General features: G+C 38.4%; 1 long non-coding RNA gene across 1 annotated transcript in view; it reads right to left on the bottom strand.

Moving 5' to 3' along the window:
• Positions 1-3,773: 3,773 nt before the first annotated feature.
• Positions 3,774-27,157, bottom strand: part of LOC147364642 (uncharacterized) — a 147,299-nt gene continuing 123,915 nt past the window's right edge. The window contains exon 4 of the long non-coding RNA XR_015134790.1: positions 3,774-5,576. This is a non-coding gene — a long non-coding RNA (uncharacterized LOC147364642). The remainder of the gene's footprint in view (positions 5,577-27,157) is intronic.

Genomic DNA, 27,157 nt, shown 5'->3' with positions numbered 1-27,157 from the left:
CCAACTAGATAGCATATGTTAATAAGTAGCAGAGACAGACTTTGGACTCAGATAGTCTATACTGTCCTGAGAATATAACTGAGGTGAACCACTGGTTAATAATGTACCTAAAATTTTGTGTGTGTTTACAGAAAGCTTATTCTGAGGAATATCCCATAATTTTATTTGTTCATCAACAGACTTTCAGTCCCTATATAATTTGAGTCTTCTGTATAGTGGCGAACATAGTATTGTATTAAACTCCAACTGAGAAAAAATTTTTTTCTGTAAAAACATGTGACCACTTGCTGGATTGTGAATTTTACAGATCATTGTGAAAAATAGGTAAACATTTCAATGAGCTGATTATCATACAATTATTTATATATAGACTCCTGATGTAAGAAAGTTTTAGAAAATTCAGAGTGTACAATTTATATTGTCTTTACTTCCTAAATTTATAACTATGGACATTTCAGGTACTAATACATGAATTTCTTGCTTTTTGTAACCTCACATTTTGTAAGTGAGGTTTATTGAACACTGTATCCTCTGACAGCAAGAGCCTAGAGTCCAGGGTCATCAAGGGCACTTTATTCATGTACTTAGGAATTTAAGCTTGAACTTAAGAGTAAACGTTGATAAAAAGTTGCAATATGCCTTATTTAACAATCCTATTTTATTTCTCAGTAATTTCTATATGAGATGGAAATTTAAGGCTAGATAAGACACATATGAAATGTTCAAAGTAAGTAATGAAATACTTTATCAAATACTAGATTTAGGAGAGAGGTTATATTTTGTACTGGACCCACAAAGTCAGAGGGATAACAATATTAGTACTTACTTCAAGCTTATTGTGTGCTAAGCACTGTTGTAAGTGAATTGATTATCTCAGTTAAAATAGGTAAGCAAGGGTAGTAATCTATGTGTAGTATTTGGGAGATAGCGAATAGACTTGTCTGACTAGGAGTGCCAGATTTAGCAAATAAAAATACAGGACACTGAGTTAAATTTCAATTTCACACAAACATTAATTTTCAGTACAAATAATCCCAAACCATATACTAAAATTATATACTAAAAATTGTTGTTTATCTGAAACTCCAATTTAACTGGCTGACCTATATTTATCTGCCACTTTACGCATATGTTAATGTGGAGGGAGAATTTACGTAAAAGATAATGATAGCATCATTGATAGAAAGCAGGATATACAGCAGCTTTGAATAGAAAGTTTGATAATCGGGTAAAGTGTCTCATTTATAATTTGAATGAAAAGAGGTTGAATCTGTTAGGCATACTCTTATAATTATTCTCTCTTAGAGCAGTGCTGTCCAATATAAATATATTGCAAGCCACATATATGATTTAAAATATTTTAGTTGTCACATTTTAAAAAGTAAAAATAAACAGTGAAATCAATTTTAGCAATATGTTTAACTCAAATATATCAAATATATTATTTCAATGTCACTACTATAAAATAATTGTTACTAAGACAATTTCACCTTTGTTTCACACAAAATCCTCAAAATCCAAGAGTATGCAATACTGTATACTTAAAGCACATCTCATTTAAGACTAGCTACATTCCTTTACTCAATGACCTCATGTGGTTAGTGGCTACTGTACTGGACAGTTCATTTTTAGAGTGTAGTTATTTCTTCCTGATACCGAGCTTATAATTTCAATAAATTTATTTGAGGGTACCAGTTAAGGATCATTGAGATATGATAAGCTCTCTCAGCCAGGGACTGACAACCAATGTCCACAAGTCAAATCTGGCCCACTGCCTGCTTTTGTAAATAAAGTTTTATTGGAACATAATCATGGTCATTTATTTGTGTACAGTCTATGGCTGCTTTTGCACAGCGACAGCAGAGTTGAGTAGTTAGGGCAGAGACCATATGGCGCACAAGGCCTTTACGATCTGGCCCTTAACCGAAGTTGCCAAATATCTTTCTAGGTCCCAAACTAAAGTTCCAAGGATAAAACCCATACTTTATACATTTAAATGAGTTTTCAGAAAGAAATAATATTGAAAGAGCTAAAAGATAATGTATATATTGATGCATTTATTAACCAAGCGTTCATCTACTAGGTTCCAGGCACTGCACTAGGCTCCATAGCTGGAATAAATAAATGTCTTTAATCTTCAAGAAGGTCACAGTTCAGTTGAAAATAAATATACACAGTAAATTACAAAGATGTGTTATGGTAGACGACTCATTGACTGTACACCAGTGAGGCACCTTCCTCTGACTGGGGAATGGGAGGCTTCAGAAGAAGAGGACCATCTGAGGTGAGTTTTAAAGGACAAATAGCAATTACCCAGCTAAGCAAAAGCTGGTTGACATTTTAGGCAGAATAGTTATGTGTAAAACTCAAAAAGTGTTACCACCACTCTCTGGAATTTATGGTTTGTTAGGCCTGGAGCATAGCGTGGACTGGTGTGAGATGAAGATGAAAAGATGATGAGGGGATGGATCATGAAGTGCCTTTGGTTTTTTGAGGAACTTTGGATTCTATAATTTGGGTACTAGGAAAAAGCTGTGAGATTTTTAAGCACGAAACTACCTAAAATTTACACTGTAGGGAGCTCATGAAATACTGTATAAAAGATGAATAAAGCTCCTAGGCCGGAAATCTACTGTATAGACTAGGTGAGATAGAATTTCCTAGTTGAAGCAGTGGCTATGATGGTGTAGAGGAGAGGATCCATTTGAGAAATCCTTGAATGGCATTTTGTAAAGTATGTTCTCTGGTACACTGATCACAGAAGATAATCCTTGGAAAAAAAGGCTTCCAAGTTATTTGGGAAACGCTTCAGATTGTATCTGCATTTGGGATTCCCAAGACTCTTTAGCAGTATATTGAAGATTCTTAGAAGTCCTGCCTTAACCCAGCATTTCCCAAACTCATTTGATCCCACACCCCAATATTAAAAAACAAACAAACAAAAAAAAAAACACAGCAAACAGACAAGGGTCCCAAGGACTGTAGTTTGGGATACCCTATTTTAGAGACAGAATAATTGAGTTTGGGTCAACCAAATGAGAGGAAGAAGAGGGAAATTTTGCATAAATGACTGCTAATGAAAGTTTTATATTTGTAAAAGTATAGCTGGAAAAGAACAAGTTTAAGGGGAGGAAGGAGATGACATACCCAGATTTGACAGCAAGTTGGAGAAGACTCTTGAGAGTCCCTTGGACTGCAAGGAGATCCAACCAGTCCATTCTGAAGGAGATCAGCCCTGGGTTTTCTTTGGAAGGAATGATGCTAAAGCTGAAACTCCAGTACTTTGGCCACCTCATGCGAAGAGTTGACTCATTGGAAAAGACTCTGATGCTGGGAGGTATTGGGGGCAGGAGGAGAAGGGGACGACAGAGGATGAGATGGTTGGATGGCATCACTGACTCTATGGACGTGAGTCTGAGTGAACTCTGGGAGTTGGTGATGGACAGGGAGGCCTGGCGTGCTGCGATTCATGGGGTCGCAAAGAGTCGGACACGACTGAGCGACTGATCTGATCTGATCTGATCTGATGGTATGGACATTTACATGAAGATGTCCAGTCTACATCCAGCTAGGTTAGGAGACATCTAGATTACAGATAGAAGTTTAGGAATTAGCTTGTAAGTGATTTTTCAAGCCAAAGATGCTAGTGAGATTTCCTTGGAGTAAGAAGAATAAAGGGCAGAGAATAGAACACCTCCCTGGGGACCACCAATGTTTAAGGGATGGTTAGAAGAAGAGGGTGTTAACAGAGAAGACTTAGAAGACATGGGTCAGAATATCAATGACATCATATCCTACAGGGAGATCAAGAATGTTGAAGTTCAGAATGACTTCTTTAGAATTGACATTAAAAGTCATTGAGATCTTCCTTAGATAAATTTGAGTGAAGTGGTCAGAAACTAGTTTGCAATGAAAAAGACAGGAGATAGTAGAGAAGCTGCTAATAGAAGTGTTCCAAGAAGCTGGAGATGAAGGGATGATAACACTTTAATACAAGAGGGTCATTTAATTTTCAAAACATTATTTAGGTAGGTAGGTCTTGATTCGGAGAAGGCAATGGCACCCCACTCCAGTACTCTTGCCTGGAAAATCCCATGGACGGAGGAGCCTGATGGGCTGCAGTCCATGGGATCGCTAAGAGTCAGACACAACTGAGCGACTTCACTTTCACTTTTCACTTTCATGCATTGGAGAAGGAAATGGCAACCCACTCCAGTGTTCTTGCCTGGAGAATCCCAGGGACGGGGAGCCTGGTGGGCTGCTATCTATGGGGTCGCACAGAGTCGGACACGACTGAAGTGACTTAGCAGCCACAGCAGCAGCAGCAGGTCTTGATTATTAACGGTGGAGTAGGGAATGGAGAACATGCACTCCCTACCACCTGTTTCCTAGAGGGAAAGTAAAATTGAAAAAAGGAACCATTTGAAAAACATTCACCTTAATTCCTGTGAAAGTGAAAGTCAATCAGTCGTGTCTGATTTTTAGTGACCCCATGGACTATACAGTCCATGGAATTCTCCAGGCCAGAATACTGGAGTGGATAGCCTATCCCTTCTCCAGGGGATCTTCCTGACCCAGGAATTGAACCAGGGTCTCCTGCATTGAAGGCAGATTTTTTACCAACTGAGCTATCAGGGAAAACCTTAACTCCTGTAAGATACTTTTTTTTTTTTTTAGCTTAGTTGGAGCTCTCTCCTTGGAAATGCAGTGACCATGCCCAGGTAGTTATAGTCCCAGTGTAATTACAAATGTGATGGTGGTATCCCAATCTCAGAAATGTGGAAAGTAAGCCATGGTGGCTCTGACTTGTCCAGGAAACCATAGCAATTAGTGATGTAGCTGAGACTAGGTGCAAAATGTATTTGTATTTGGCAATTATATGGCCATGGAGTGAAATTTAAAAGAGTTTCTAATTTGTAGACATAATGATTGACCTAATCCCAATTTAACTAAAATATAGTTACCACTTTATTAGGAAGCTTAAGATTTGCGGGATTCCCTGGTGACTCAGTGATAAAGAATCTGCCTGCCAATGCAGGAAACACAGGTTCGATCGCTAGTCTGAGAAGATCCCACATGCTATGGAGCAACTAAGCTGGTGCGCCACAACTACTGAAGCTCATGTGCCCTAGAGCCTGTGCACGGCCAGAGAAGCCACTGCAATGCGCAGCCCCTGCTCCCCGCAACTAGAGAAAACCCAGAGCAGCAGTGAAGACCCAGCACAGCCAAAATAAATTTTAAAAATTATTAAAAAAAAAAAAAAAGATTTGCAAATTGACAACACTGCCTGTCAGAATCAGTTCTGAATTTCATGGTATTTCTTCTGCAATGATTTAGGAGTTAGAGGTAAAAATCCTACAGGATGAAAAATTGGAGTATAGTACTAAATAATTTTATTGAATTACACATTACTGAATGGTTATTGTGTGCCTGCCAGTGTGCAACAGACTTTAAATGTTATCCTCACAACAGACTAGCAACATAGGTGGTGTTATCTTTCATTTTACAGGTAAGAAACTTACCGTACAAAATTCAAGCAATTTGCCCATGATACCACAGCTATTAAATGGGAGAGCCTAAAAAAAAATAAAAAATAAATAAATAAATAAATGGGAGAGCCTACATTCACACTCAGGTCTTATTGACTTCAAAGCAATAGGCTTTAGGAGGGGAAGGTTCTAACAAACTGCAATAATTTTCTTTCTTTTTTTTTCCCAACATGGAATCCAGTAAAACCTGGTGTCAGTCATCCAGGAGATCTGTCCATCATTAATCCAACTTATCAGGGACTTGTGGATGCTCCTGGAGGCAAAACAACTTTTGGAAGGGCAGGGATTGTTGGAAGTGTATAAGCAGGGTACTTCCCTCCAAAGAGTGAAAAAGTTGGCAATTTTAAATAACTCCCAAACATTCTTCTTTATATATCCACTATCACCTGCGGGCCTGGTTGACAAAAAAGGCTTTGGGGTAAATGAGGGGTGGGGGGCTGTGGGGTGGGAGGGGTGCCATAGATGGTGAGGAGGAAGAGGCCTTCTCTCCTACCTTATGTTAAATAAGGTGACCCCAACTTGTTTTCCCTGATAGCTCAGTTGATAAAGAATCTGCCTGCAGTGAAGGAGACCCCATTCAATTCCTGGGTCAGGAAGATCCCCTGGAAAAGGGATAGGCTACCCACTCAGTATTCTTGGGCTTCCCTTGTGGCTCAGCTAATAAAGAATCCGCCTGCAATGTGGGAGACCTGGGTTTGATTCCTGGGTCAGGAAGATCCCCTGGAGAAGGGATAGGCTGTCCACTCCAGTATTCTGGTCTGGAAAATCCTGGGTCCCAAAGAGTTGGACATGACTGAGTGACAGTGACTTTCACTTTTTCTTTCAACTTGGTTTGAACTACATACCTCTATATGCCTCTGATTAGGGGATGGTTTGTTGTTTTTCAGGAACAGCATCAGTACACATGGTTTCTGAACTCTGTGTGGCTGGCTAGTCTTGCCCTTACTTGGGGAGGAGGAGCCAGATGTATTGGTTTCTGCTGTGAATTTGGCCAGGAGTTCTGGGCGTGTGTAGACGTGCCTTGGGTGTATTTGTATTAATTCTCTTCATCTGTCTTTGTGGGTCTCTACTTTGTATTAGCTAAGCTCATGAACATGTTATTCATCAGGAACTCAACATTTGAGGTATATAAATATTTAAAGAATACATGGAGAAGTGAGATGAAGCCCAGGCTTCTTTTCAAGGGTTTATGCAGGGTAGCAGAAAGATGCACATTTTAATGAAATCATCTTTGTGCCAGTGACATATTTAAGAGGTGGAAAAAACACCTCTGCATTTTTTCAGTAACTTTTGGAAAAATCAACGTAGTATCTTTGAGCCACTGTTAATTATATAATAGGACTTTAATATCAAAAGTATATAAAAGCTTGTAGAGAGACTTAGTTTACTTAAAAGATTATGATGTGTTAGCACAGGAGAGCTAGCTGTTTAGTGGTAGAGGTTTATTTTCCCCTAGTACTGAATTAAAAGTGGAAGGGGGAGGGGAGGGCAAGGCACTGTTAAAGCCAGGAGGTTGAATCATCTAAGGAAATGAGTCAGTGGCTATGAACCATAACTTTCCTTTTTCTGAGGCTTTGACTTTGAGAGCTTAATGTTGAATTATTTAAAAAAATCTGCTTCCATGCTTTAAGTAAATTTAAAATAGAAGTTTTAAAAAAATAACTCTTTTATTATTAGTATTTGGGATTCATTCATTTTTCCAACACATTCACTGGTATCAAAAATAGTAGTTAATACCTCAAACTAAAAAAAAATACGTAGTGATCTGGTAGTAAAGTGTTAAGTCAGTCAGTATCTTTGTATTTATATTTAGCTCAAGGTAACCAATAGTGATTCTTAAACTACTTTTAAAGCAAGATTTTTGAGGTTACTACCTACTGACTCATTTGTAGACTTAACAGGGCAAACCTGAGACACTGGTAGCTATTGACACATTGTATTTTCATTTGATACACTCGAGGTTTTTCCTAGACCATGAATTGTTCCTTAGGAACCTTAAGTCTATATCTGAAATGAACGCATTGTATTATGGCTTATTTTTGAAATTAAAAAAATCTGAACTGTAAAGATCAAGTTTGAGGATAAAGATAAGTAAGTATCGCAAAGCAAACAGTAGTACTGGTATATGAAAAATTCTTAGCCTTTGTGGTTGATTGCCTATCTATGATTTGAATTCTTTTTTATAAGATCGATTTATATTTTTTATTCTCTCCAATTCATAGATAATACTTGATTTAAGATAGTCAATGTATTTCACACAAGAACCTAGTATTTAGAAACTTATTTGAGGAATCTTAATTTTTTTTGTCGTTGAGACAAACAAGTTACACAACAAAATATCACATATTGATTCTTTTTTTTTTTTTCTTTACTTAGTGTAATAATGTAATAGGGACATCTTGGAAAAAATATTTTAAATAAATGCTAACAGGTAGTCTTATTTGTTGGAAATCTCATTGGAGTATAGGTTTTATTAATTAAAAATTTATTTATTTTTGAGCATAGATTTTAGACTAGCATGAAAAATTTTCCAAATTATATCCTGGGTAACTAATCTTCCTTCTAGTATTGTTGACAGGGTTTTTGTTTCCATGTGCTTAGACATGTTAATATTTATTTTTCTATACTTATGGCGATTTCTAGGCGGTAGGGATTTTTTGTTGTTGTTGTTTGTGTTTTTTTCTTAGTGCACATCCCTTCCTAATAAACCCTGAAGTATGTTGCCTACTGGTGTACATCAGAGTCCATGTCGCTTTCCTGAGCATCAAAATAGTGACTGAGCAAACTGTGACTTCTGCATAAGTGTTAGAAATACTAGAGTACAGAATTAGACTCTGGAAACATCCTGTGTATGATGTTGGGATATCATTCATAGCACGGAGGGAGGGCTGAAGACGGAAGAGGTGCCTCCTCCTCAAAAAGGTTGTCTAAGACAACTCCTACCTTTCCACCGGCGTTTTAGGACCCTACCTGACAGGGTCAATTTGGGGAAACAGCATAACGTTTTGAGTCAGACCTAGGTTTGAACCCAAGCCCTGCTACTCAATAGTTAAGTGACATTGGAAAATTTCTCTCTTTGCTTCTTTTTCTAAACATGGGACTGGTAATGTTCACCCAGCAGGGTTTTATCATTAAAAGTGGTAATTTAGGAGAAAGTCTCTTGCATAACATGTGGCATGGGAAGCACTCAGTAGATGTTAGTTCTATTTTCTTTCTTCCCTCTAACTTAATCATAAAAAAAAAATGAAAGCAGAAATAAAATTCAAGACTTATGCTAGCCTTGAAGTACTTAATGATGAAATTACGTATCTTGGATTTGTCTTAAAATAATCTGGGAATAAGGAGTGGGTTTACAATATTTTCGCAACCTGATGCGAAGAGCTGACTCATATGAAAAGACCCTGATGCTGGGAAAGATTGAGGGCAGGAGGAGAAGGGGATGACAGAGGATGAGATGGTTGGATGGCATCACCAACTCAATGGACATGGGTTTGGGTGGACTTCAGGAGTTGGTGATGGGCAGGGGGGCCTGGCGTGCTGCGATTCATGGGGTCGCAAAGAGTTGGACACTACTCAGCAACTGAACTGAACTTATAGGTGAAACTATATGGACTATGAGTTGCTAACTGTTGAAGTTGAGTGAATGGGTACATGGGTGTTCAATTGAATGTTTGAAATTATCCATAGTAAGTTTGAAAAATTATACTGTACATAAAAAATATTCAGTGAACAAAGACTTTCTCAAGATACTGCGGAGCCAACTATTTGTTGTATTAATACCTTTTCAAAGATGATGATTGAGAACAGGCATTGTAGGTTTATGAATGGTGGTAGTTTTTTCCTTTCAACTACACAAAATGTGTAGTCACCAAATCTATGCCTAAGAGGAAGGAATGTCAAGAGAGAAGTCTGAAAAAATCCTGGAGAGGTTTACATGCTTTTGTCTAATTATCTGAGTCACTCCTCAGGGTGGAGGTTCTGTGGCATGGCTCTCAGCCAACATAATTTTCAGCTGGAAAAAGACAGCAGTTGGTACAGGAAACACAGTAACCAAAATGACTGCTATGACACTGGATCCAGCTTTATATGCAGACATTTTTTTTGTTATCGCAGGATCACAATGGATATATACCAGTGTTTCCTTTTCTGTGCCATATCACATTTTCTAAGAATGAATGTATACTGAGTTACAAATACAACAGAAAAAATTCCAGAGAGTGAACAAGTGTAGAGCACTTCCTCATAAGGATGTGTTATTCTGTACACCACTGAAATATAGAGGGAAAAAAGTCTGACTTTTTTTGTGTTGAATGATTGATTAAAGGCACATTCATTACTGCAGAAAGCTAAAGAACTACTTTTTAAAAAATCTCTGCAAATCTTCTGGGGTGAATTCTAGAGGTTAATGTGTTTGAGAAATAAAAAATTGCTGTTAATATATTTAAACAATTGACATTCGAAATACAGGAATATGATTAGATTAATGTGCTTAGTATTTCATCAAATTTGATATTCTTGATCACTGATTAAATTGACGACTTACTTTTAAAGAACAAAATCAGAAGTGAGGTGCCAATTTAGAGAGAACAGAGAATTTTACTTTTTTGTTCTGCATTTATAAAATAAGTGTTTATTTCTTAAAGCTTTCCCTGAGGATACTGGTATCCTTACCATAACTTACTATAGTAAACTGATATTTGAATAATTTTTCATTAAAGTCTCAGTTCAGAAATTATGACCATTGAACAATGACAACCTCTCTGTAGTCTATTACTGTGAAAGAGACTTCCCTGGTGGCTCTGATGGTAAAGAATCAGCCTGCAATGTGGGAGACCTGGGTTTGATCCCTGGGTTTGGAAGATCCCCTGGAGGAGGAAATGGCAACCCACTCCAGTACTCTTGCCTGGAGAATCCCATGGAGGGAGGAGCCTGGTAGGCTACAGTCCATGGGGTCACAAAGAGTCGGACACGACTGAGCGACTTCACTTTCTTTCTTTCTTTCTTATAATTCATGGGAAACTCAGGTTAAATAATTTGTCCTTTGCTCTAGAGAAAAAAGAGTAGTTTATCTGGCATGTCAAATGCTGTAGCCACTGTGGTGTGACAGTTTGGCAGTTCCTCAAAATGGTAAACATAGAGTTACCATATGACATGGCCCCTAAATCCAAGCCCCACTCTATGTGAGCCAGTTAAACAGGGCTGTAAATGCCATGAGGTGGGGAACACTGAGGGCCTCCTTAGAGGATGCCTACCAGAGCATGGAATGATCCTTTGTCCACATCAGGACACAGGGATACTTCAGTGCTCTTCTGTGAGGGGTCACCCATCTCTCTTTAGTGGGAAAGCAAAATGTAACTATATATATATATATATAATTCAGTAATTTAGAACTCTCTTTTTAGTTGCAGTAAAGGAGAACTAAATGCTTACAGAATAACTTAAACACATTGCAATTGAAGAACTGAAACTCTCCCTTTAACTAATATAAGCATTTTAATTATTGCTTCTCCTAGCCTCTCTGAACTTCAGCGAGGATAGTTTCTACACAAAGCTGTAACTGGTGGAAGATATGAGTGTCTACATATCTAAGCTGACAGTTTACTAGATATGTGTTGGAACTGTCAAGTGAGTTTTTGCACATAAAAACACTCATGAATTTATTAATATTAGCTATTAAGGGTATCTTATTGTTTGAAAATAAATAATGGAAGTATGCCATGTATATCAATTTGGAAGTTTTTCCTGCAGCAAAAAACAAAGACAGTCAATTGTAGCCTAAACAATTGGGTGCTTATTTTCTCACCTAATTTAAGGCCAGAGGTAGGCAATTGTGGCCTGGTGTGACATAAGGAATGGAATCAAGGACCTTGCAATTTGTGTTTTTCCAGGCTGTAAGACTAAACAGGCTGCCTTGTTTGTTTATGAGCCCATGATGGTTGCTGCAGTTCTGGGTACCTGTGCTCATTTTCAAGGCAAGAAGGAGAAGGGAGCAGCACCATTGGCTAGAACTGTGTCACCTGGTCTCTCCTAGTTCCAAGGAAGGCTCAGAAAACAAGTACTGAACTTTTCCAGCCTCTCTAGTGGAAGTGGACAAGGATGAAACAGTGTTTTGAGTTAGCTTTATTGAAGAGAAATGGTCAAAAAGTTGAGAAATACTGCTTGAAATGTTCAATGGGATTTGGATAAGCTGAGAAGAGGAAATAGGGGTACAGCATGAATCAAGGATGCAGTGAACACTGGGGTACTTGAGGAGCCTAGTCCTGTAAGAAGAATAATGCTGAGAAGTGACAGAGACTGAATGTGGGGCTCCGCTTGGCTGCAGTGATTAACAGGACACCGATAAAGGATTTTGAGCAGGGAAATGATATGTGAGGAAAGGGTAAGAAATATCTGGCAATATAAATTGTAAAGTAGTGAGCTGCATGATAAGGAAGCCTGGAAACTGCTGCGGTAATCCAGTTGTGAAACACTAATTACTAAGGTGGAAATATACATAATTCCAATATTCCACCATTTTAGATTCACTCATGTTTGTGGCGATGGTAGGATGTCCAAATGGAAAAGTCTGGAAATGAACAAAGACAGAGGACATAGATTTTCTAACAGAGTATCAGAGAAAAATGGGACTATCTAGACAATTAGATACTTTTCATCCTATATTTCCTGGATGTCTTTTCAACACTGAAGCTGTCACTTGCCAGTGGCTTTGACTCCCCATATTATTTCTAAGTTCTGCATTCTTGTATTCAACTGTTCCCAGGATATCTGCCCGCAGATATCCCAGTGAACTCTTCAATTCATCATGTCAAAGTAGATATTATTTTCCTTTTATCCTTTGCCTTATCTCTATCATACTTGCCTCATATTCTTTGTCTCATTTAGTGATATCACATCGAACTAGCTATGTTAAAAACTTGCCTTTTATTGATCCCTCTCTTTACCCACCTACATTCTGTTGCTTACAGATCTGATCAGTGCTCTTGAATCTGTCCTTCCTCTTCATCTCCCACTGCCCCTCTCTTAGTTTAGGCTCCCATTATTTCTCACCTGGATTATTGGAATACTTTGTACTTGCTTGAGTCTTAGCAAAGGAGCATCCAGATTGCTACCAAAAGGATCATTTTAAAATACAAAGATGATCTTGTCTCCTTCTTGCTTAATGCTTTTAATGGCTTTCAATACATAAAGAATAAAGTTGAAACTTATTACCAGTGCTTAGAAGAGCTCTCCATAGCACTCACTTTATCTCCGGCCTCACTTCCTTCTACCCTCTTGAACTCCTCTAAGTTCTTCCACATCAAACTTGTCCTTAACATGTTATGCCATGTCTTTGGACTGTCTCCTTAGCTTGAAATTTTCATATCCACCTTTGAACATTTTGGTCGTCCTTTAGCAATATCTCCTTCTGTGAAAACTTCTCAGATGTCAGTCACATTCTTTTTTTTTTTTCGCTCCTATGATTTGCATGAACCTGTAGTAGGGCACTTACCACATTATGGGCTTCCCTGATAGCTCAGTTGGTAAAGAATCCACCTGCAATGCAGGAGACCCCAGTTTGATTCCTGGGTTGGGAAGATCCCCTGGAGAGGGGATAGGCTACCCATTCCAGTATTCTGGCCTGGAGAATTCCAAGGGGGTCACAAAGAGTCAGACATGCCTGAGCAACTTTCACTCAGTACTACTTACCACATTATACTGTTGTTACTCAAGTGTTTTTCTCTGGCTCATGGACAATGTGTTCTTGGTGTGTTCTGGTGAATAGCATAGTGCCTAGTCCATAGTTGGTGCTCAGTAAGTTTTCATGCATTACCATGGATATGAATGAGCTGTCCCCAGGAGAAAGGTTAGGATGGGGATCCAAGGACAAATCCAAAGGGAAGGCTGATAATTAGAGGATGGGGGGAAAAAAAGAATGGATGGAGGATCAATCAGTACGATGAAGCAAGAACCATACACTCATCATGTTGTAGAGCACTGCACTGTGTGTGAGGAAATACGCTTGTGTGTTAAGTAAACTGTATTTGTTTTGGCTTTGCTCTGTCTCCAGGTTACATCTAGTCTCGATATCAAAGGGAGAACTTTTCTCTGTTGCTTTGATTTATAGTTTCAAAACAACTCTTGTAAGTACTGTCCTATTTTCTTAAAGATACTCAACCTATAGGTTTTTGTACTGATGAGTTAATTTTAATTCAGTGGGGAGACATACAGAGGGGAAAAGTCTGAATCTAAAAATCTCAGAGATAAGTTCCTTCCTAGACCCTCACTAAGTTGACACAGTCCCTCTGTTATGCTTTGAGATCATACACACTTTCTGGGGATGTTACTGCCCATGCTCACTATTGATCTCCTGATTAATCTCAGTGCCCAGAAAGTGAAAGCAAGTACCAAACAAAATGTTCAATCTCTTCTTAAGCTCACCAACTGCAGAACTGATATTATTATATAAAAATTTATAGGAAGAACTAACCACAACCGTGCTAAATATTAATTCCAAACTGTTTATAACCTAGTGCTCATAGTCCACTGTATGTTGCAAAAAAAAATCCTTGCTTTTTGTATATGTGATGTTGTGGTCTATTGATTAACTTAAATACACATACTACATGGGACTTCCCTGGTGGTCCAGTACTTAAGACTTTGTCTTCCAATAAGGGGAATGTGAGTTTGATCCTTGGTCATGGAGTGAAGATCTCACATGCTTTGTGGCCAAAACCCCCCAAAAATCCCCAAAAACAAAAAACCAAGAGCGAGAAGAAGAAGGAGCGACACTGCAACAAATTCAATAAAGAATGTAAAAATGGTTCACATTAAAAAATCTTTAAAAATAGGCATACTACAGCAATACGTACACTGAATGCTTACTTTAGTCTCCTTAGTCCACCTATTATTTAGGTGATTGCTATGTCTGTATATTCTGTTCTCTGTTTCATTTTTTACTTCCTATTGGCCTTGACTCCTGGGATTTGCCATATTCCTATTCCTCTTGGGTTTGTGCCATATGTGTTCGATTATTTCCTAATCCAATTTTCCAAGTCATAGCCTCATCAAACTGCTTCTTCTTTGGCCTATCTTACTGCCAACATCTGCTCTTGATTAACTACCAAGCTACCCACAGTAGATCTTGGTTTATTTAATGAACCCAAAGTCACCCTCTTGAATTTTTTTCATTCTTTTGCATTTTACCTTCTCTAGGCTCTCATTCAGGCTTTAAAATTATAAAAATGAGCCATGGATGAAAAATTTGAAAAATATAAAAACAGTGGGAGATGGAGAGGAAAGTAATCTCTAGTTTCGCCATCCAAAGACTATCAAAAGAGATATCTCTATTCTTCTTAAACTTTTTCTTAGTATGAAAATATATTTCTCTCATCTCACACGCTAGTAAAGTAATACTCAAAATTCTCCAAGCCAGGCTTCAGCAATATGTGAACTGTGAACTTCCTGATGTTCAAGCTGGTTTTAGAAAAGGCAGAGGAACCAGAGATCAAATTGCCAACATCCGCTAGATCATAGAAAAAGCAAGAGAGTTCCAGAAAAACATCTATTTCTGCTTTACTGACTATGCCAAAGCCTTTGACTGTGTGGATCACAATAAACTCTGGAAAATTCTGAAAGAGATGGGAATACCAGACCACCTGATCTGCCTCTTGAGAAATTTGTATGCAGGTCAGGAAGCAACAGTTAGAACTGAACATGGAACAACAGACTGGTTCCAAATAGGAAAAGCAGTACATCAAGGCTGTATATTGTCACCCTGTTTATTTAACTTATATGCAGAGTATATCATGAGAAACGCTGGACTGGAAGAAACACAAGCTGGAATGAAGATTGCCAGGAGAAATATCAATAACCTCAGATATGCAGATGACACCACCCTTATGGCAGAAAGTGAAGAGGAACTCAAAAGCCTCTTGATGAAAGTGAAAGTGGAGAGTGAAAAAGTTGGCTTAAAGCTCAACATTCAGAAAACGAACATCATGGCATCTGGTCCCATCACTTCATGGCAAATAGATGGGGAAACAGTGGAAACAGTGTCAGACTTTATTTTTTTGGGCTCCAAAATCACTGCAGATGGTGACTGCAGCCATGAAATTAAAAGACACTTACTCCTTGGAAGAAAAGTTATGACCAACCTAGAGAGCATATTCAAAAGCAGAGACATTACTTTCCCAACAAAGGTTCGTTTAGTCAAGGCTATGGTTTTTCCTGTGGTCATGTATGGATGTGAGAGTTGGACTGTGAAGAAGGCTGAGCACCGAAGAATTGATGCTTTTGAAGTGTGGTGTTGGAGAAGACTCTTGAGAGTCCCTTGGACTGCAAGGAGATCCAACCAGTCCATTCTGAAGGAGATCAGCCCTGGGATTTCTTTGGAAGGAATGATGCTAAAGCTGAAACTCCAGTACTTTGGCCACCTCATGTGAAGGGTTGACTCATTGGAAAAGACTCTGATGCTGGGAGGGATTGGGGGCAGGAGGAGAAGGGGATGACAGAGGATGAGATGGCTGGATGGCATCACTGACTCGATGGACGTGAGTCTGAGTGAACTCTGGGAGTTGGTGATGGACAGGGAGGCCTGGCGTGCTGTGATTCATGGGGTCGCAAAGAGTCGGACACAACTGAGCCACTGATCTGATCTGATCAGTATAAACTCTTAAACATTATTTGTAAGGGTACTATATGTTCCACTTTTAAAATGACAATATCATTTTTTTTTCCGTTAGAATATTGGCTTAAAAGAAACCCACCGACATAATACCAAATTGCTTTCTAAGAGGATTAAACCAATTTCTGTCACCAACAATAGTATGTTAGTGCCAGTAACATTGCATTTTCCTCAATATTTACTATTACTACACTAACTTAATTGGAGAAGGCAATGGCACCCCACTCCAGTACTCTTGCCTGGAAAATCCCATGGACGGAGGAGCCTGTTAGGCTGCAGTCCATGGGGTCGCTAAGAGTCGGACACGACTGAACGACTTCACTTTCACTTTTCACTTTCATGCATTGGAGAAGGAAATGGCAACCCACTCCAGTGTTCTTGCCTGAAGAATCCTGGGGACGGGGGAGCCTGGTGGGCTGCAGTCCATGGGGTCGCTAAGAGTCGGACACGACTGAAGCGACTTAGCACACTAACTTAATAGGTAAAATTTTCTCTTTAAAGGTTATCAGAGCCCTGAAAACAGTACCAATGAACCTTAAATTTTAAAAAAAGTTTTATATTGGAGGGTTGATTAACAATGTTATGTTAGTTTCAGATGTACAGCAAAGTGATTTCGTTATATATATACATGTATTTATTCTTTTTCAAATTCTTTGAACCATTGAACTCAAAGCTCAGAGTCAGAATTTAGGAGTTAAAAGGAGCTACAGAAATCATGTAGTCCAGTTTCCTCATCATTCAAATGAAGAAAAGGATCTCCAGTTGATTTGCCCAATGTCATAGGTTAATAATGACAGAGTTGGGGCTAGAGTTTAGGTTTCTTGAAATGTGGTTCATTTTTCCCATTTTATTCTTCATACTGGTACTGAAATTAAACCTCATTTTGGGTTTGATATTGCTTTGAATGCAGTTTTTAGGATGGATTAGCATACACGAAATTTCCAGGAGTAGTTTATCACTTAGAACTGTTTCAGATCAGTTTAGTCGCAGCCAACTCTTTGTGACCCGTGGACTGCAGCACTCCAGGCCTCCCTGTCCATCATCAACTCCAGGAGCCTACTCAAACTCATGTCCATTGCATCGGTTATGTCATCCAACCATCTCATCCTCTGTCGTCCCCTTCTCCTCCCACCTTCAATCTTTCCTAGCATTAGGGTTTTTTCCAACAGGTTGGTTCTTCACATCAGGTGGCCAAAGTAATGGAGTTTCAGCATCAGTCCTTCAAATGATAAAAAGTTACCCAAATAACAATTGTGTCTCCTGCATTGCAGGCAGATTCTTTACCATCTGAGCTGAAACTCCTCTTATATAACAAGAATTCTGATGTATCTGTTACTTAATTCTGCAAAACAAATAATCCCTAAAGTTTCATGGATTAAGCAATAACAATAATTTATTCTTGCTCATGATTTCTATAGTTCAAGAATTCAAGAGTCACTTGGCTGGGTAAATCAGGTTTAAGGTCTTTGATCAGATTGCTGTTAACTCTCATGGCTGTAGTCATCTGAAGGCTTGACTGGGGCTGGAGGATATAGTTCCAAAGTGGTTCACTTTCATGATTGGTAAATTGGTACTGACTGTTGGCAGGAAGCATTTTCTCCCTACATGTGCCTCTCCAGAAAGCTCCCTGAATGTCTTTAAAGGATGGCTGCTAGCTTTCCCCACAGTGAGCAATACAAGAGAGCAAAGCAGAAGCTGAGATGCCTTTTATGATCCAGCATCAGAAGTCACACAGCATCACTCTGCTCTATTCTGTTAATCACACAGGCCAGCCCTAATTCCTTGTGGAAGGATACTACTCAAAGCTGTAAAGGCCAGGAGTTAAGGGTCACTGGGGGCCAATTGGGATGCTGGCCACCACAGTAGGAAATTCATAGGTAATATGAAGATAAAGGTATGTTGTCATAGATCCAAGCTCTTTCTCATCTTGCCAGTCTGCCATCCGTAGTTATGAATCTCTGTCCTGTGGCTGGAATGCAGCTGTGGTTCTGCCAAGTGTTACTTTTAGGTGCCAGAATGGAAAGCAGAGGAGGAGAAATATGAAATACAGCACACTACATTCCCTCATACCATATATAAAGATAAACTCAAAATGGTTTAAAGACTTAAATGTAAGACATAAAACCATAAAACTCCTAGAAGAGAACATTGATGGGACACTCCTTGATAAAAATCATAGCAATATTTTCTTGGGTCAGTTTCCTAAAGCAAAAGAATTAAGAGCAAAAATAAACTAATGGAACCTAGTTAAACTTAAAAACTTTTGCACAGAAAAGGATACCATCAACAAAATGAAAAGAGAACCCAAGGAATGGGTTTGCATATTTGCAAATGATGCAGCTGTCAAAGGGTTAATATTCAAAACATACAAACAGCTCATACAACTCAATATCAAAAAACCCAAACAATCCAATTAAAAAATGGGCAGAAGACTTGAATAAACGTTTTTCAAAGATGACATACAGATGGTGAACAGGCACATGAAAAGATGCTCAACATCACTAATTATTAGAGAAATGCAATGAAAACCACAGTGAGATATCACCTCAAACCTATCAGGATATCTACCACAAAAAAGTCTAAAAGTAACAAATGTTGGAGAGAGTATGGAGAAAAGGGCACACTGTTGATGGGCATGTAAATTGTTATAGCCATATGGAAAACAGTACAGAGGTTCCTTAAAAAATTAAAAATAGAACTACCATATGGTCCAACAATTCCACTCCTGGGCTTATACCCACAAAACCAAAAACATTAATTTGAAAAGATTCATGAACCCCAATCTTCAAAGCAGCACTATTTACAATAGTCAAGACATGGAAGCAACCCAAGTGCTCACTAACAGATGACTGTATCAAGAAGATGTGATACACACACACACACCACACACACACACACACACACACACACACACCTATAATGGAATAATATCACTCAGCTGTGAGAAAATGAAATACTGCCATTTGCAGCAAAGTGGATGAACCTAGAGAATAACATGCTCAGTGAAATAAGTCAGAGAAAGACATATACCAAGTGATTTCATTTATATGTGGAATCTAAAAAATAAGTAAATATAAATGCAAAACAGAAACAGAGTTACAGATACAGAAAACAAACTTGTGGTTACCAAAGGGGAGAGGAAATGGGGAAGAGATAATAAGAGATATGGGATATTATATATAAAATAGAGAAGCAAAAAGGATATACTGAACTGCACAGGGAAGTAACACCTGGTATCTTATAATAACCTCTAATGGAAAATAATCTGTGAAAATTAATGAATCACTAATTTGTACACCTGACAATTAACACAATATTGTAAACCAACTATACTTGAATTAAAAAAAAATTCAGCACACTTTCCCTTGTGCCCTATTTGTAAAACTGTGTCGTGTGACCACACAAAGTTGCCAAGACATCTAGGAAAGTGAGTTTTTACCTTTTATACCTTCTGCAGTAGAGGCAGGCGAGGGAGAAGAGTGCTGAAAGTGGTGGCTGGTCAGCCAGCATGCAGTGTCTGCCACCGGTAGCTTTTACCACCATAGTAAGGTGGTTGTAGTACTTAATGGCTTCCCAGGTGGTGAAGAATTCACCTGCCAAGCAGGAGACGTGAGTTTGATCCCTGGGCCAGTAAGATCCCTTGGAGTAGGAATGACACCCACTCCGGTATTCTTGCCTGGGAAATCCTATGGACAGAGGAGCCTGGTGGGCTAGAGTCCACAGGGCCATAAAGAGTTGGATGTGACTTAGCGACTAAGAATGCAAGCACAGTAATATTTAATATTGAAGAGGAGCATGCTAAGTATCATGCATTCTTATAAACAATTAAGGAAGATTTTTCAAATATAACACAGATTTTTCCTCTCAGAATTTTTGAGAGCAAAATGATTAAAGGCCTAACTTGGAAAGAACTAAAACGATAATAGAACATACAAAATAATACTGACTTCTAAATGGTTCTATGTTTAGGTTTATACTATACCAGATTTATGGTATTCCACATGTGTTTTAGTATTATCCTAGCATCATAAAAACATATTCTGTTTTAATGTAAATGTTATGCTCTACTGTATAACTGCATAGTGCTTATATTTATGTCATATTTTCTTCTCTACCAGTAATATCTTAGTCAACATTTACTGTTGACTGCAATATAAAAATGGCCATTGCCCTTGGGAGTTTATAATCAAATTGGAGAGGTAGGATCATCTGTGAAAACACACAAACAAAGGAAATATTACACAATTTTGGGGGAAGAGATAAGGGTATAGTGTTTCAAGAAATAAATATGAATAATTTGAAATTAATTTAATATACATAAATTCTTTTAATTAAAGGGATCAATTCAGGTAAGACAGAGACTATGAGGCAGAGAAAAAAAACTAGAAAAAATGATGTGCATGATCTCATTTCAGTACAAAAGGTGATGTTCACATTCTCTGCTGCACTTCATTTCTTAGGGTTATTCTGGAATCACAAGCTCCAATAAGCCTTTGGATTGCACTGAGGGATGTTATATTTAAAAGGGCAATTTGATACACAATGCATATTTATCATAGAACACAGTTGAAAATGTGTACTATAGAATCAATCAGGATCTTCTATATGAGACCCTACAGGAGAGATTCCTTATGCCCAGTACCTTATAAATGTTTTGTCCTGAACAGTTAATAAGTTTTTACAATAAGGACAGCATAAATCCTGGTCATGTTTCCCTTTTTTATTTGGCCACAAAGATCCCCAGGGTCTGATGAAGTGGACCACTTTTAATAATTACAAAGCACTTACTTCATGCATTTATTTCTTTGTACTAATACTTCCTGAACTCATCATGTCTATGAACACTTATTCTTTTTTTCACTCTAATTTTTGTGTTTGTTTTTCAACTTAAATGGATTTTAGTAAACTGCACATATTTTTTGGAATAAAAGGAATATTTTAATTTAAAAATAAAATTGCTTACACACCTACCAAAAGACTAAAACTAAAATGACTGACAATACCAAATGTTGGTGGTGATGTGGAGCAACTGGAATGTTCAAATATTGTGGGTGGGGATGTAAAATGCACAACTTTTTTGGAAAAAGTCTGGCAGTTTCTTATAAAACTAATCCTAGCTACTTGGGTCACAGAAAAGTGAAAACATGTTAATAGAAAGAGCAGCTTTATCTGTAATGGAAATAGCCTTCAGTTCAGTTCAGTTCAGTCGCTCAGTTGTGTTCAACTCTTTGAGACCCCATGAACCGCAGCACGCCAGGCCTCCCTGTCCATCACCAACTCCCAGAGTCCACCCAAACCCATGTCCATCAAGTCAGTGATGCCATCCGACCATCCAACCATCTCATCCTCTGTCGTCCCCTTCTTCTCCTGCCCTCAATCTTTCCCAGCATCAGGGTCTTTTCCAATGAGTCAGCTCTTTGCATCAGGTGGCCAAAGTATTGGAGTTTCAGCTTCAGCATCAGTCCTACCGAAGAACACCTAGGACTGACCTCCTTTAGGATGGACTGGTTGGATCTCCTTGCAGTTGGACTCTCAAGAGTCTTCTCCAATGCCACAGTTCAAAAGCATCAATTCTTTGGTGCTCAGCTTTCTTTATAGTCCAACTCTCACATGCTACATATCCATTAATATGAGACTGGATATATACACTGTGATATAGTAGAATACAACTCAATAGTATATAATAAACACAAAAAACAACATGGATGAATCTTGAAAACAAGGTGAACAAAAGAAACCATATACAAAAGAGTATATACTTTATGATACCATCTATATGAAATTAAGCAAAACTAATCTATGATTGCAGCCATGAAATTACAAGACGCTTACTCCTTGGAAGAAAAGTTATGACCAACCTAGACAGCATATTAAAAAGCAGAGACATTACTTTGTCAACAAAGGTCTGTCTAGTCAAGGCTATGGTTTTTCCAGTGGTCATGTATGTATGTTACAGTTGGACTATAAAGAAAGCTGAGCACCGAAGAATTGATGCTTTTGAACTATGGTGTTGGAGAAGACTCCTGAGAGTCCCTTGGACTGCAAGGAGATCCAACCAGTCCATCCTAAAGGAAATCAGTCCTGGGTGTTTATTGGAAGGACTGATGCTGAAGCTGAAACTCCAATACTTTGGCTACCTGATAAGAGAGCTGACTCGTTTGAAAAGACCCTGATGCTGGGAAAGATTGAGGGCAGGAGGAGAAGGGGACGACAGTGGATGAGATGGTTGGATGGCATCACCAACTCAATGGACATGAGTTTGGGTAAACTCCAGGAGTTGGTGATGGACAGGGAGGCCTGGCGTGCTGCGGTTCATGGGGTCTCAAAGAGTCGGACACAACTGAGCAACTGAACTGAACTGAACTAAATCTATGTTGGAAAAAAATCAGAATATTGATATCTTCTAAGGGCATGGAAGTATGGATTAACTAGGATGGGGCAGGAGGGAATTTTGGGGGGTAATAATAATGTTCTGTATTTTGATAGAGGTTTGGTTTTCACAGATGTACGTGCTTGTTAAAACTCAGTAATATGTGCATTCGTTGAAACTCAGCAAACATTGAAGTGTATTCATTGTATATACAAATTTTACATAAAAACTGTAAATAAATATTGAATTCTAGTTAATCATAGGGAGGAAATATTTAGGGGGAAATGTACTGATGTTTATAATTTTTTAGAAAATGCATCTGTGGGGGTTTCCTGGTCTAGTGGTTAGGATTTGGCACTGCCATGGTCCAGGTTCAATTCCTGACTAGGGAACTGAGATCTTGCAAGCTGTGCATGGTGGCCGAAAGAAAAAAAGCATTGAAAATTAAGGTGGATTAATAATGGTAGAGGGATAGATAAGGTGATAAAGCAAGTATAAACAAAATAGAAATAATTGAATCAAGGCAGAAGGTACATTGATGTTCATCACAAAACTCTTTCAACTTTGTTCTTTGTTTAAATTTTTCATGAAAAGATTTTCTGGCGGAGGAGGAATGCCCTCAGACTTTCATTAATGTGCTCTGACTGGGTGTGTGCACTGCGTGCTCAGTCATGTCCAATTCTTTGCAACTCCATGGACTGTCACCCCTCGAGGCTCCTCTGTCCATGGAATTTTCCAGGCAAGAATACTGGAGTGGGTTGTCATTTCCTACTTCAGGGGATCTTCCTGACCCAGGGATTGAAACTGCATCTCTTGTATCTCCTGAATTGGCAAGCAGATTCTTTACCAACTGCGCCACCTGGGAAGCCTGTATATATTCTTCTCTAATATCTCACATAAATGTTCAAACATTTCCTCTCAGGGGGAATGTGTCTTACTTTCAGAATTTATATAATGCCTAATTTACTCTATTTTTCAGAAATTCAATGAATGGCCTTCAATCTTGATATAACTCACTTAAAAATTTGGTAAATGGTGGTATATTTTGATATATTTTGCCTTGTTCATGGCAGGATATTCCCAAGGATACTGGGGATGGAGCCAGATGTGTGCCCTACATAGGATCCATGATTTTCCACGTCTCTTATGATTTTGAAATAAACTCACCCTTATCCACTTTTTTAAAAAGACAGTAAAGTTCTGGTTATGTTAGCTAAAGACCAGGTGCATCAATAATACTTGTGTCAACACACATTTCACCGTTAAGCTTTTTCTCTTTTAACTTAACTAGTTTGGAATTCAATATCCTGTGTGCTAATTCACTTCAGTCGTGTCCGACTCTTTGCCACCCTATGGACTGTAGCCTGCCAGGCTACTCTGTCCATGGGATTCTCCAGACGAGCATACTGGAGCGGGTTGCCCTGCCATGCTCTCCTCCAAGGGATCTTCCCAACACAGGAATCAAACCCACATCTCTTATGTCTCCTGCATTGGCAGGTGGGTTCTTTACCACTAGCACCACCCGGGAAGCCCATTCACTAGCCTAGTGGACCAGAAGTATGGCTGTGGGGCATTTTGATCCCAGAAAAGGCCAGGTTAAGCTAGGACCATTCTTAGTTTTATATCTGAGGTTTTGTGTTGATTTAGCACATAATGACAGCCATGGTGGGCAAACAGAAAGATCAGTCAGTTGGGATGGCTGAGGTGCCCACTGACCAGGAGAAAATGGTGGATGGAGAAGAGAAACTAGCTGATGAAGATGAGAGTAAGGCAGATTCTTTTCTAAGTCATTGATTTTAAACTCCTGTTATGGCTATTTCCAAGAAGAAGAAATATAGCTGATGAAAATCATATGCTTCAAGGCAGGTGAAGTGAAGTGAAAGTTGCTCAGTCAGGTCCGACTCTTTGTGACCCCATGGACTATACAGTCCATGGAATTCTCCAGGCTGGAATACTGGAGTGGGTAACCTTTCTCTTTTCCAGGGGATCTTCCCAACCCGGGGATTGAACCCAGGTCTCCTGCATTGCAGGCAGATTCTTTACCAGCTGAGCCACAAGGGAAGCCCAAAGCAGGGGAATTTGCCAAAAAAAGAAACTCTTGAGTGATGGAGATGTAATGCATAATGAAGAAGTGCTTTAAATTGGAGATATTGCATTGTCTGATTTTAAATATTTAAAGAACCTCACAAACCACAGTATTTTATTTTTCATAAAAAGGCTTTTGTATTGGTCACATCTAGCCTATTCTTTGGGTTTAGTATTCCAGAAGGACTTCTTCTCTCTCCAACCCCTACCCTCCTCAATGAGTGCCCACTTGACAAGCCAGGCACTGATGCAGGCGCTGGCAGTGTGGTAGTGCCGTAACAGGCCAAACCCAGCTCGTCTAGAGTTTAATCTAAGGAGGGAAGACAGTGAATAAAGAGATGAATGGATATTTTGGGAGAATGAAATGCTTCCACTGAATTTTCATGGGAGGTCTTCAGAGGAGGTACCATTTGAACAGAGACGCAAACATGGAGGAGGAATCAGCCTTGGGGAGGTCTGGGAGCACAGTATTTCAGGAGGACACAGCCAGTGGGAAGACCTGAGTGGGTACCCAAGCCAGCATGTTCCACCGTGCGGGGTTCTAGCTCTGAGACTGAGAGAAAGATCGTTGTTGTTACACTAAGGAAGCACCCATCTATTCCTATTCTAGGGAGAGTTTTTAATCAAGAAGTGATAGTGCATTTATATCCAATCTTTTTATAGCATCTATAGAGGCAATCATACATAGGATTTTTCTCTCCACATCTATTAATATGGTGAGAAAACCTATTATTATAATAGGTTTTCTAATATTAAACCAAACCTGCATTCCTAGAAGGAAAGCTACTTGGTGTATTATTATTTTAATATGATGCTGGATTCTGTTTGCTGACACTCACTGTAGGCTTTATGGCATTGATAATCATCAAAAATATTGGCCTATAGTTTTTTGTGTGTGCTATCTTTGTCATATTTTAGCATCAGTTTTATCTTAATTGGTATTATCACAAAGTAACACTGAAAATAATGTTATAAATTATGTTATAGTTACTATAAATAATAATTACTTATTATACAAAGTAATAATATCAATAGTAATATTTCAAGGTAAGAATTTACCTTGTAAATTATTAACAAGAATTTCCTTTATTTTTTTATGGAAGGGAGCAGTTTGCTTTTTTTTTTTTTTTGGCTGCACTGAAAGGTTTGTGGGATCTTATTTCCCTGACCAAGGATCAAACCTGGGCCCTTAGCAGAGAACACCAAGTCCCAACCACTGGACTGCCAGGGAATTCCCAAGAGCAGTTCAAGTATCATTTTCAATGTCTTTAATAATTTGAATTGTGCTTCTCAGCCTTGGCTAAATATTGGAACACTTGAGGAGCTTAAAAACTACTGCTATCCCAGAGATGTAATTGGCCTGGGGCACAGCCTGGACTCCTAGAGATTTCAAAAGCTTCCCAGGAGATTGTAACCTGTGTCGTTTCACCACTTTCTCTGTTTCTTCTCTACAGTTGGTCTGTTTCGATTTTCTGTCTTGAAAAGTTAGTTATATACTTTTACATCATCAAACTTTCATGAGTGTTTCAATTTCTTCTGTATCTCTATTTGCCCTTATGTTTCATTTATTTTATGTTTTCAAATTTTCTCTTTTTGTCCTTGATTTGTTAGACAGGATTTTATTTGCCTTTTGTTTTGTTTTTAAAGCAACAGCTTTTGAAATTTATTTCTACCTTTCCTCTGGCTTTTAATTCACTAATCTCTATTCTTATCTTTATAGCTTAATTCTGTTTTCCTTAGAAAAGAAATAAAAATAACTAAACCTAACATATTGAGAGTTGAAAGTTTTGTCAGAGTTTTAAGTTTTTGTTTTCTTTTTCCTTTTTATTTAGACATAGCTGTTATTGAAGACTATAAGATTCCCTGGGACCACTGTTGTAGTCGTACCTCTAAAATCTGATTTGTAGTGTTTTCATTATTGCTATGTTTCAGATATTCTGAAATGTCAATTTTTTATTTCCTCCTAGATCTAAGAGTTTTCTATTAAGGATGGTTGATACTGTCCTTAATCCTCTCTTTAGCCAATAATCTGTTAATTCTCTCCTGTGAACACTGATGAGATTATTATACTGTATACCCTTTTTATTTTCCTTCCCTTTCTTTTTCCATCTAATTTTAGTTATATTATCTATATGATATTATTATAAAAAGATATCATCTTTTTTGGTAACTTAATTATTTCTATATTCTTATTAATTGCTTTCTCAGTTTAAAGAAATCTTGAGGCTCTCAGCTAGAAGAAATGGAGAAGTTAATATTCTTTAACTACCTCCTACCTTTCCACCTTTCCTTCTCAACATTTTTATTCAAATTCTTTCTACTTTGGTAGAGTTTTTGGTGTTTACATTCGGTTTTGAAACCATAATTCCTACTTTTGTTTGCGTTCTAGTCCCACAATTAAATAGACTCAGGGGCTCACAGGCAGTTCTTGGCTGCAGTTTTTCCATTTATGTCTCGGTTGACTGAAATTTGTCCTCTGATCGTTTCTTC

Source organism: Bos grunniens, chromosome 10, assembly GCF_055505025.1.
Source record: "Bos grunniens cultivar Pamir isolate PY7600 chromosome 10, Bosgru_T2T1.0, whole genome shotgun sequence".
Taxonomy (NCBI): Eukaryota; Metazoa; Chordata; class Mammalia; order Artiodactyla; family Bovidae; genus Bos; species Bos grunniens.
Note: the sequence above shows the minus strand (reverse complement) of the source record. Positions and strands in the feature narration are given on the sequence as shown.